Here is an 11969-nt window from a genome sequence, read left to right as displayed (position 1 = left end):
CCCAAATAGCCCAGGGGCCCTTGCAGGATGCTGGGGAAAGAGCAGACCTCTGTGAGTCAGTCCTGGGAGAGGTTTGTCCCCCTGGCCCACAGTCTTGGTTACTTTGTCTCCTGCCAGGGAGATGTCCTGTGTCTCCATCCCCTTGTGCTCCCGGATCGCTCGCTACCTGCTCCGGCTGCTCAGCACACAGGAGCCACGCTGGGAGCTGCCCTCCCTGGCGTTCTTTGTGGAGGTGAGCCTGAAGGCAGCACTGCCTCGCTCAGCTGCCTCCCAGCTCTCTGCCCTCTCGTAGCCACAGCTGCCTGGGACGGAGCCCGCGCCCTGTGCTGCTGCCTGGGCTCAGCCCTGTGCGGTTCTGGGCTCCTGCTGGCTGGTCCCCTGTCACTGCCCTGTGCCTTTCAGGTCCTCAAGTGCCTGGACATGACTGAACGCGGTGCTGACAGAGTCCTGCAAATCTTGTCAAGGCACCTGCGGAGTGGGTGCAGAGAGAAGTGTCACCTGGTGCTCAGAGCCCTTCTTGATCTCATCAACAATCCCTTGATGGTGAGAAGGGGGCAAGGGCTGAGGCTGTGCTCGGGAATGCAGTCACTTGGGCTTGGCTGGGCTTTGGGCACTGGGCCAGCTGCTCCCAGCTCTCCTGCCTCCTGCTTCAGCTGCCCAAGTGCTACAGAACAGCCCTTTGGCCTCTAGGCCCTGCGGCAGCAGGATGGCATTTCACAAACTTGTGTTCCGCACAGAGCAAAAAAATGTGGAGCCTGACTGAAAGTCTTGTGGAGCTCCTCTGGGATGCAGATGGAGAGATAGTTAGCATGACAGCCATGCTCCTCAACTTTATCATCTTGGAAAAGGACATGCTGATACCCAGCTCTATTGCACTGCAGCTGGTTGAGGCTCTCCTGCCACTCCTTGACCACGTAAGGCTCACTGCCCCCAGCCATGGCCACTGGCTGCTGCCTGGACACTTTGTGCCCTGCGGATTTGCAGGCCTGCACCAAGCTGAGCTCTGTGCAGCCGATGCTGAGGTCTTTTTTTCTTCCCTTCATACAGGACAATAGCCAGGTGCAGCTGCTCTCCATAGTGCTCCTTGGAACATTGGTGACTCTTCCACAAGAAAAGGAAAAAGGGGCTCTGAAGACACACGTGCACCAGAGCCTGCTGCCACTCTTCTTCCACTGCCATGATGAGAATCAGCGAGTGGCACAGGTGAGGACTCATGGGCTGCTGCTGTTCCCCTGGGAGGGGGCTGGGCTGCCTCCTGCCCTGGCGCCTCGTGGGCTGCAGCCTCCTCCAGGCCCTGGCACAGGGACACAGGTCCTGCGCCCTGGGCTGTGGGGCCATCTCCACGTCTCTGCTGCTCTCCAGGCTTCTCAGGAAACGCTTCTGTGTGCAGCCGAGTTCCTGAAGAGGACGGAACTTGAAAAGCTGGTGAAGAGCAAGAAGCTGTGGAAGTTCACAGAGTGGCTGGTAAGGAGGGCCGGGAAGCCGCAGCCCCAGGCTGGAGAAGCCCCCTGAGCGCGGTGCTCGGTGTGCAGGCTGGCAGCTGTGCCCCTGCCCGCTGCTGCAGCCCGAGGCCGTGCCGGCTCCTGCGGCCCGAGCCGGGTGCCGATGGAGCCCCGGCCCGGCGGGGCTGCGGGGCGGCACCGCGGCTCCCCGGGCAGCAGCCGGCCCTCTGCCCCCTCCAGAGCCCGGCGCCGGCGGCTGCTGGCCGCGCCTCAGGGCTGTGCGGGCAGGGGAGGCCGGGGCTGGCGCGGAGAGCGCCCAGCCCAGGGGCTGAGCCCGCGCCAACCCTTCCCTGCTGCCGCTCTCTGCAGCTGGCAGAGGACAGGAGCAGAGTGGCCGAGCACCTGCGCCGGGCCCTGCCCTACCTGCAGAACCTACAGCAGCCCCTGCGAGAGGCGGCCGTCAGGTTCATGGGTGAGCCAGGAGCCCGAGCTCCCTCCCCGCCCCGCCGCAGCTCGGCCCCAGCCCCGGGCCGGTGCCGCGGAGCCCCGCCTGCCCTGGGCGCTGCTGCCGCCCTCTCCAGCCGTGCCCTGGGGCGGCAGCGAGCGGCGAGGGCCCGGCCCGAGCCCTGCCGGGCCAGGAGGCCGTGTGGGCACAGGGCTGGCAGCGCCGCTGGCAGGGAGCTGTGCCGCTGGGCCTGACAGGCTCTGTGTTCCCAGGGACGGCCGGGCAGTACCTGAGGGGGAGGACCAAAGAGCTCCAGCTCATCTCTGAGGGTGAGTGAGGGCAGCGGGCTGCCAGCGGGGGCTGGCGGGGGAGCTGGGAGCCCTGCCCCGGCTGCGGAGGGCTCTGCTCCCTGTGCGGACCAGGGCCGGCGTGGGCAGAGCACACAGAGGTTTCAGGGCACCTGGGGGATTCGTGGCCAGCAGCTTCGGGCTGATCCAGCTGGTCCCGGCTCCCTTCTGTCCATGGCCAGAGCCGGCTGGGATGGCCCTGGCACAGAGTCTCCTTGGGTCCCCTCAGATGTGGGAACTGATCATGGCTCTGTTCCTCTCTTTTTCAGCCCTTGAAGGCATGGCAAATGACATCAGTGTCGCCGTCGGAAGCCTGGCAATTCAAACATTGTACGTCCTCCAGGGAACAGAGAGAGCTCCATATTCCATCTTTGGCAACCTGCATGATCGACTCTGCAGGGCATGGAGGAGACGGCCTCATCTATCTGGGCTCGGCTGGCTGCGCTGCTGGAGCTCTGCAGAGAGCTGATCCCAGAGGCTCTGTCTGCTGGGGCCACCTGAGACAGCAGGAATGTTTAATTTCTTCCAGATTGCTCTTTCCTTGTCTTTGTTTTTCTTTAGCATATAAATATAGGATGTGTTGTAATAGACAGACTCCCAGGATCTTTCTTTTGCTGCCCAGGCTCTGCAGGGCCATGGGGAAGAGGGAGAAAAAGGTTCCTGGGCTCAGCAAGCTGCCCAGCCTTGCAGGTTTGCAGGGAAAATGGCCAGAAGCCCCTTGGCCTTTGGTGGTTCTGCTGAAGCCTTTGTGCTGCTGACAGAGCAGATGGGCAGGGGCTGGAGCTGTGGGGATCTCTGTGAGACCGGTGCCTGGAGATGGCCACAAGCCCTGTCCCAGGCAGGAAGCGCCATCTGTGTCCTCCTGCCCGTGTGTTGCTGGCTGGATTGCTGAGGGCTCCCAGGTGCCTCTTGATGGGGCTCCTCTGGAGCTCCTGTGGGGCTGCGGCGCTGCTGCCGGGCAGGTTGGCCGGGCTGGGGGAGACCATGAGGGGACAGGGCCACAAAAGGATGAGGGGCTGCAGAAGCCCTGACAGCACAAGGCAGTGGGAAGGCACTGGGGGGACGTGTGAGGGAGTGGGTAACGCTGGCTCAGGGAGGAAAGTGGGTTGGAGCCAAAGAGACCACTCACCCCGATGTTCGTGTGGCAAACAGAGCACGTTTATTCTCAAGCCCTTCCTTCTAAGGGCCTTTGAAAAACCCAGTCTGGATGATTTCACTGGTTTCACAGCTTCAGGGGCTGCAGTGGGAGCCCGGCTGGGCTCTGCCCTGGGGCCATCCTGCAGGGACAGCTGCAAACAAGGAGCATTCCCTGCCACAAAGAGCCAAGCCAGGGCTGCAGGGCAGCTGCTCCAGCCCCGACTGCACTGCTGAGTGCTGTGCTCTGGGGCTGGGGCTCCCCGCACAGGGGACTGCACTGCTGTGCCAGAGGAGACAGAGAAGCTGCAGCTTCAGCCTAACTGAGGTGGGTGCGTGGGCTGGGAAGAGTGGGGAGGCTCAAGGGGATTCACAGAGCTCATCCTGCTGCAAGGATGAGGAAAAGGGAGTGGGAACTCAGCAGTGAGGAGAGCTGGGGCCTGGAGAGCAGCTCTGAATGACACTAAAATCCCACCGGAGCTCTGAGACATTGCTGCTCCTCAGCCAGTGACAGGATGAGTCCCTAAGCCTGGGGCTCAGCCTTCCTCATGGTGAGGGGCACCAAGGAAGGCAACAGTGTGATGGAGACTGGAATGGGCTGGGAGCTCACTGACGGAAAATAGGGAGCAGTTGGGGAGTAAAAGGCAGGTGGGGAAGAGAACTGGTCAGAGAAGGGCTGAGCTACAGCTTGAGCAAGCTGCAAAATGTCATTTGAGGTCATCCCAGATTGATTTAATTTCAGAAGTTATTGAACAAGTTTATTTCTTGGGTGGTGCCATGTTTTCCCTTGGAGGTGTACACTCTGCAAACTTGAACTGTGTTGCTGAAATGCTCAAGCAAGTCTGTGCTGCAGGGCACCCCATTTCTCCTTTGGCTGATTGTGGCCCAGTGCTGAGCTCCAGCAGAGCCCTGGCAGGGCCCAGAGCAGCCTCAGCACCCGCAGAGCCCGGCTGCAAGGAGAGAAACCAGAAACCACCCGTCAGCTGAAGGCTGCTGTCCCCTTGTCCCAGCTGCCCACAGAGCCCAGGCCATGCTGGCTGTGCCCAGAGCTGTGCCCAGAGCTGCCCATCACTGCTGCCTTTGGGAGCAGAGCAGGAGGGCAGGACATTCCCAGCCTGCAGCCAGCCACGGCACATCCAGCCCTCAGCAGCTGCCCAGAGCAGGACGCTCCTGTGCTCGCTGCCATCTTCCAAAAGCTCTGATCCCACCATGCCAAGCAGACCAGGACTCACCTCACGCCATCCACCGCTGTAAGAAAAGCTGGTCTCAAACGATGTCCTCAGCCTTCTCCAAGGGCACGGCCCATCCACGCCGCAGCTGCTCCCAGGCACTTCCTGTTACAGACTGGACCCCCCCCGGAACACTTCCTCTAGAAAAACAAACATCAAATTATTGAAAATAGATTACAGACAAAAAGGGGAACAAGGATAAAGGTCAAAAATCTCATCTCTGTCAGGGACTTGAGGAAGGCCCAACCCCTGCATGCCAGGGAAAAACCCACCATGGGTGAGGGAATCCCAGGCTTTCTCCCTTCTCTCTGCACTGCCCCCACGGTGTTCCCAAAGCAAACAAGGGCAGAGGAGCAGCCCAAGCCCTTCCTTGCCTGCAAAGCAAAGCAGCCCCTGCACAGGGTCTGGAGTCCCACCTCTGCTCCCACCATGGGGGTTTGTTTGTGTTGGGCTGGCTGCCCCAGCCCCAGCCCCAGCCTCAACTCACCCGTCTGGCCAGTCCGAAAACCTAATGGGAAATGGAGACTGACAGTCGATTTTCGCAGGCTTAATGCCAACACAGATCCTCTCACAGCAGCAGTCCCAAACTTAGCAGAATTAATAACATCTATTCAAGAAAAAGCTCATCCAATTTTGGCAACTATAGATGTCAAAGATATGTTCTTTATGATACCATTACTACCAGAAGACATGGACCGTTTTGCCTTTACGTGGGAAGGACAACAATACACTTTCACTAGACTCCCACAAGGATACAAGCATTCACCCACCTTAGCCCACCATGCCTTAGCTAAAGAACTAGAGGAGATATCCAAACCTGATGATGTAGCAGTGTATCAATACATTGATGATATTTTGGTGGGAGGGGATGAAATTGAAGCAGTAAGAGAGACTCAACAGAAAATAATCTCCCATTTAGAGAGTCTCGATTTACAGATCCCCCCAGAAAAGGTTCAAAAACCCTCTCAAGAAGTAAAGTTTCTGGGGATTTGGTGGAAAGGAGGCATGACATGTATTCCACCTGATACCTTAACTTCTTTAGATCAGATTAAAATGCCTCATTCCAGGAAAGATCTACAACAGGCTCTAGGATTATTAGTGTTTTGGAGAAAACACATTCCAGATTTCTCAATAATTGCTAGGCCCCTTTATGACTTGCTAAGGAAAGGGGTAAAACTCCTTCTCAGGAAGAAGCATTGCAATTACTGATTTTTGAAGCAACTGCTCATCAAGCACTGGGCCCTATTCATCCTACAGTCCCCTTTCAGGTAGAATGGGGATTTGCTGTCTCAGGATTGTCAGTACACATTTGGCAGCGGGGACCCGAGGGTCCAACAAGGCCTGTTGGTTTCTATTCCCGTGGTTTCAGAGATGCTGAGAAAAGGTACACTACCTGGGAAAAGGGATTGTTTGTGGTCAGCCTGGCTCTCATTGAAGTGGAAAGACTTGCACTACAACTACCAATTGTATTGAGAAGCCCTTTCAATGATACTAAGACAGTCACTACTGGGACCCCCCCTCCTGACGGGGTGGCCCAGAGGGCCTCAGTAAGAAAGTGGTATGCTCAGATTGAACATACTGTAACATCTTTACAATAACAGAAGGAGCTGTGAAAAATTTGGCAATACAAGAAACTGAGAGCTTGGATAGCAGCCAGGACAAACCTGCCTCTGTACACAAAGTGGCCCCTCCTTTCTGCCCTGAAAAATCAGGTTCACTGATGCTTCTGCTAAAAGGGAAGGAAAGATATGGAAATACAGAGCAGCAGCACTCCACATCTCTTCTGGTGAGCAAATTATCACAGAGGGAGAAGGTAGCACACAGGTTGGGGAACTAATAGCCGTCTGGAGTGTTTTCCAAAGAGAAGCACAAAATTCCTCTTCAGTCTACATTTACACTGACTCTTATGCTGTGTACAAAGGTTGTACTGAGTGGCTTCCTTTTTGGCAACAAAATGATTGGGAAGTGAATAGAATCCCAGTTTGGCAAAAGGAAAAATGGCAAGAAATATTAAATATTGCAAGTCAGGGGAATTTTGCAGTGGGATGGGTAGCCTCTCATCAAACAGACGGAAATCCAGCAGGAGAGTGGAATAATAAAGCTGATGAACTAGCAAGGCTTAGTCCCCTGAAAAAGGAGCAAATTACAGAGGAACGAGATCAACTGTTAGAATGGCTGCATGTCAAAAGACAGCACACAGGTGTGAAAGATTTATATCAAGAAGCTCATGCTCGAGGTTGGCCTGTTACCGGAGAAATGTGTAAAACTGCATATCAGCTTGTGAGCAGTGTCGCAGGCGACTGGAAAGACACCCTTTAGAAGATGACCCTTTGCATTTAAGGAAAGGTAAAGGTTTATGGGATGCATGGCAGATAGATTATATCAGTCCCTTCAAGAAATCAGGAGGAAAACATTTTGTACTAGTAGGAGTAGAGATTGTATCTGGGTTAGTCCAAGCTGATGCTTTCAAAAGGGCTACAGGGGACAATACTGTCAAAGCTTTGCAGGGGTGGTTTGGAACTTTCCCTAAGCCCCAGGAAATACAATCTGATAATGGATCTCATTTCACTGCTAGAGTTGTACAGGACTGGGCAAAAGGTGAAGGAATTAAATGGACTTTTCACACCCCTTACTATCCCCAAGCTAACGGGATCGCAGAAAGGACTAATGGTCTTTTAAAACGACTATTGAGACCACAGGAAGGAAATTGGGATCTTCGGTTATGGAATGCTGTAAAAGGTGTAAATGACAGGTGGGGAGTAAATGGGTGTCCCAAGGTCACTGCTTTTTGTCCAACAGCTCCAAGCATCATTCCCTCACTGCAAGGACCTAATGATCCTAAAAATCCTGCACATTACCCTAGGCAACCTGTCTTGGTAGACCTCCCCACTGTAGGGCAGGTACCACTTGTGCTGAAAACCCCTCTGAACAAATATACATGGATAGCCTCTGATGCTCTAGGAAAAGAGCACCGCATAAATACACGCTGGATAATTCCATCATTCTAACCTTTTCTGCCATATAGTGGCAGGATTTTCTTGTTGTGTTTGCTTTTACAGAAGAACCCCGAGGGACTTTATCATCTGAACCATGATAAAATTGATGATACTCCTCTGCATTTTACCACAAATCTACAGCCAACACCCCTCTGAGTGGTCGTGGTCGGAAGCTACCATCGAACACACTGATGTGATAGGATCATATCCTAAAGATCGCCACCCAAATCTGGCAACTGTCGTGCTACATAACTCTAAGGTATATCGTCCAAGTGAGTGGAAATGGGATCAGAAGGACTGGACCAGAACCCTAACTGGAACGATTGGTGAGACTATTGTGGTAGCATGCAGAAAGGTAGAAGGATCCTCACATGAGAAAGCTTCTTCTATCACAGTTGCTGGAAGTTTTATGGAACCAGGAGGAAAAAATAATCTAGAAATTCCTTCAACAAAAGTGTGCCCTACAAAGAAATGGGAGTGTATCAAAACATTTCCCCTTACCCTGTGCTGCCGTCAAGAATATACTGGTAACTATACTTCAAGTCCCCAAAACAACAATGTAGTAATTACCTTAGATTGTGAATATGAACCCAATGAGTGCTGGTATAGTTTTGTTTTAGCTAAAACTACTTATGTGACATGTCTTTGGCAAAATAATTTAACCAATCCGTTGGACTTACAAGGTCTGGTTTACAAATTTAAAATTGATGTTACAACTAACAATGACACAATAATTGCACCCCAATTGATAGAAAGTCCCTTTATCAAAGGGCCATGGTCACAAGCTTTTGTTTATTTCTCTGGGTACATGGGAAATGTAAAGGATCTAAATCTATTAACTCTTGTTATGCATAATAATCAAATATACACTAAGCAAGAATGGAAAGAACAAAAAACTTGGCAGCTTCAAGGGGAAATAGGGGAGAAAATTAGTATAGGATGCCGAATGATTAACAAAACTGCCTACGACAAAGCAACTTCAATTAGTGTCCTAACAGGTAACACAAACAAGCGAGAGGAGGTTTGCACGCATCCAAGCATACAAGAGTGTTGGCACAATTTTACACTAACACAAACTGCTGAAGTAGTTTGTCTTTGGGGCAAAGACACTGAAGGACTTTCTTTTAAATTTATAATAAATGCTATAACCCAAACTACTACAGTTCATACCACCACCACCACTCAAACTCAACCACCAGTTATGCTTACTCCAAAAATCTCAAAAGTTGGACCATATATTATCAGGAAAACTGGCCAACAACAAATATTGTTCAATCCAGCATGGTCTCTTAAACAAGTTAAATTGCTAATGCAAAGCAATGTCTCTGAAGTTCAGCCAGCTTGTTCACCTTTCTTGCAAACTTCTTTCCAGGGGTGGACGACCTGGTTACGACAGTGGAACCCTTCTAAAACACGGATACCAAGAGACATAACTGGTGTTGTGGGAACAGGATTGGGAATTCTAAATAGTATTAATTCAGAAGTATTATTAAATAAATTGGCTGCTGCAACTAAAGATTTGACCCAATTACAACAACCATTGCAATCATCCTTATCAGCCGTGGGAACGCATCAGTGGTTGCTAACAAACATATTACCAAATTGGGAAAAGGTAAATATGAATGACCACGAATTGATAATTGATGCACTCAATGCTACACAAAGCAACGTTTCCTTAGCCCTTAGCTGCATCCAGGCACAATTATGGATGCAGTCAGTTGCTGCTTCACTTATAAGAGAAGGTGAAGAAGGCACGTTTCCTATGGAAATTCAGAAGATAGTTTGGAACAGTGCCACTGACTTTGAAAAGGATTTCCAATCCTGGTGGAATTTGGTAAACTTTACTTATGACCCCACTGCAAACTTAGCCACAGCTTTTGTGTTAACCATACGCAATGCCTCCGTGCATTCAATATTCCCCATTATTGCATTAGGATTGAATCATGATGGAGCCACTCTCTATCCTTCCGAGCATAGAGAATGGGCCCGACAAATTGATGATAAATGGCAAACTGTTAACTTAGAATCTTGTACTGTCCGAGAACAACAAGGGTTCATCTGTGAAGACAATGCAATTATAGCTCAGGATATTTGTCTGGACACTGAACAAAATACCTGTCACTTTGAAATCCATCCTAACGAAACTCCTAAAACATTCCTTGTATATATAGGCAATGGATGTGCATGCTTTAGAACTGCTTGTAACACAGTGTATGTAGAAGACACAGTAGTAGATATAAAAATAATTCGAATTGTTGTGCTTGCAATTTCACTAAAATTATAGGATGTGATTTTTCTTTTGAAGCTCCAGTTACTTCATATCAACTTTTAGAATCTAATTACACGCTGATCCATAAGCTATTGCCTACCCCCATTGGAATGAATCTTACTCTGGAAAGGCAATAGTTGCTTCACCAGGACTTAATTGAAATCTTAGGAAAAATCAAGGAGAACGGACAGAAAACACTGGTAACTATTCATCATGATGTACAAGAAATACATCGGGTTATAGAAAGGGTGAAAAGTGATGCAGAACATAGGTGGTGGGATACACTTTTTGGGTGGTCACCTACTGCTACAGGTATCCTGAACAAATTGTGTCATCCCATTGTTGTCCTTTTGATTTTAGTTTTGATTGGCTTTGCTTTATCAGCAATCTTGCTTATTATGAATTGGAGAATGATAAAACGATTAACAAAATTGACAGCTATAATTAATGCACACAACTTGGCCGATGTGCTTTATACTATAGACATCCCCAGGACTATAGACACAAAGCAATTATAAGATTGGAAGATTGTTTGTTTTAGTCACTTAGAAAACCTGATTTGAATCCTTAAAGGTTGTTTTATTAGTTTATTATTAAAGAATTGTTTTAATATTATTTAATAAATTCATTGTTTATTGATTAGAAAATTGTTCCAATTAATATTGATTCAATTTATACTAATTATTGTTATTGTTTTACTATTTTCCCTGTTCTCTTTTCCCCTCTTTTTTCTTTTTTTTTCCCTTCTCTGGTATATGCTGCCAACACTAGACGAGTCCTGAAGACTTCACAACGACACTACAGAACCCTGCTGAAGATCTCTTGAGGGCAATCGTCAGTCACGGGGTGGTGTAAGAGGCAATCTGAAGACCCTCACTCATTTGCCTGCCGATTGCCATGAGAAGGAACTCCCTTCCCCCACTGCAGTTCCGGCTTGGAGAAGGCAACAGTGCAGGTGCAGCCGCTGCACCGTTACGTTCTGTTCCCAACGAGGCCCGGCAAGAACTTGGCAAGGAGTTGGCAAGGACTTGGCAAAGACCCAGCGTGGACCCAGCACAGAGCGGCCCTCTGCAATTCCTGCTTCACTCTCCACCTTTAAGCCAAATGAACTGTTGGGGTGACTCTGGTGGTCTCTCACTGAAGACCCCTCATCTGCCTCGTTACCACCGTGACAGACAGAGATCAAGAACCCTCTCCCCAAGGACTGAGACTGAGACCCCTACCACAGAGAGTGGTGGTGGGGGGAAATGACATGACCTGTCCTTCTCCAGTAACTTCAATGGACTTATTCATCATTGTGTTTGTTCAGCCTGGATGATTTTCTGTAGATACACCTGTTCCCCCCACAGCAATTTCAATAGACTCTCATTGTTCTGCATGTTCCCCCCTTTCCCTCTGTGGACTATAACTGGACCCCTGGGTTAGGCAGGACTTTGGAGACTCTCCCCAGTACAACAAGACGGATCCCCATGGTCCAGACCAGTGAGGACCTCGCATGTGTTGGTAGCTATTCCCATCCCCCCTTTCTCTCTCTCTCTCTCTCCTTTTTATTTCTTTTCTGACCACACTATCGCATTTATTGTTTTTTGGCCCTTAATAAAGGTGCATCTGTTGTGATTAAACTGATAGTCCCCTGCTGTTTGTCTTTTGCACCTTGGGATCGGCTAACGAACCATCACGACACCCCGCTATAAGCGGATCGTGACAGAAGGACAGCACGGAGACCCTTGGATATTTGGGATTTTGGAGGCCAAATCCCATTTTTGGCTGTGGACACCCTGTGGAGAAGGGCGGATTTTTCCTCATGAAAGAAAAGCACCAAATCTAAGTGTTTGGGAAGTAGATCAGAGGTGGCCATTGTAGGAGAGGACAGCCAGAGCTGTCCCTCATGGCAGCTTCTGGCTCGGAAGAGCCCTTGGATATTCGGAATTTTGGAGGTAGATTCTCAGTGTTGTCCATGGGCACCTGGACATGAAAGGGGTTTAACTCCACATGCAGTTCTGCAGCCAATCACAAACCCCCCAAATTTTCACAGCCAATCACAAAACCCCCAGCTTTTCACAGCCAATCACAGAAACCTCAAATTTTTGCACCCACCCCATCAAAT

This window comes from Taeniopygia guttata, chromosome 16 (assembly GCF_048771995.1).
Source record: "Taeniopygia guttata chromosome 16, bTaeGut7.mat, whole genome shotgun sequence".
NCBI classification, from domain to species: Eukaryota; Metazoa; Chordata; class Aves; order Passeriformes; family Estrildidae; genus Taeniopygia; species Taeniopygia guttata.
This window is presented reverse-complemented; position numbering follows the sequence as displayed.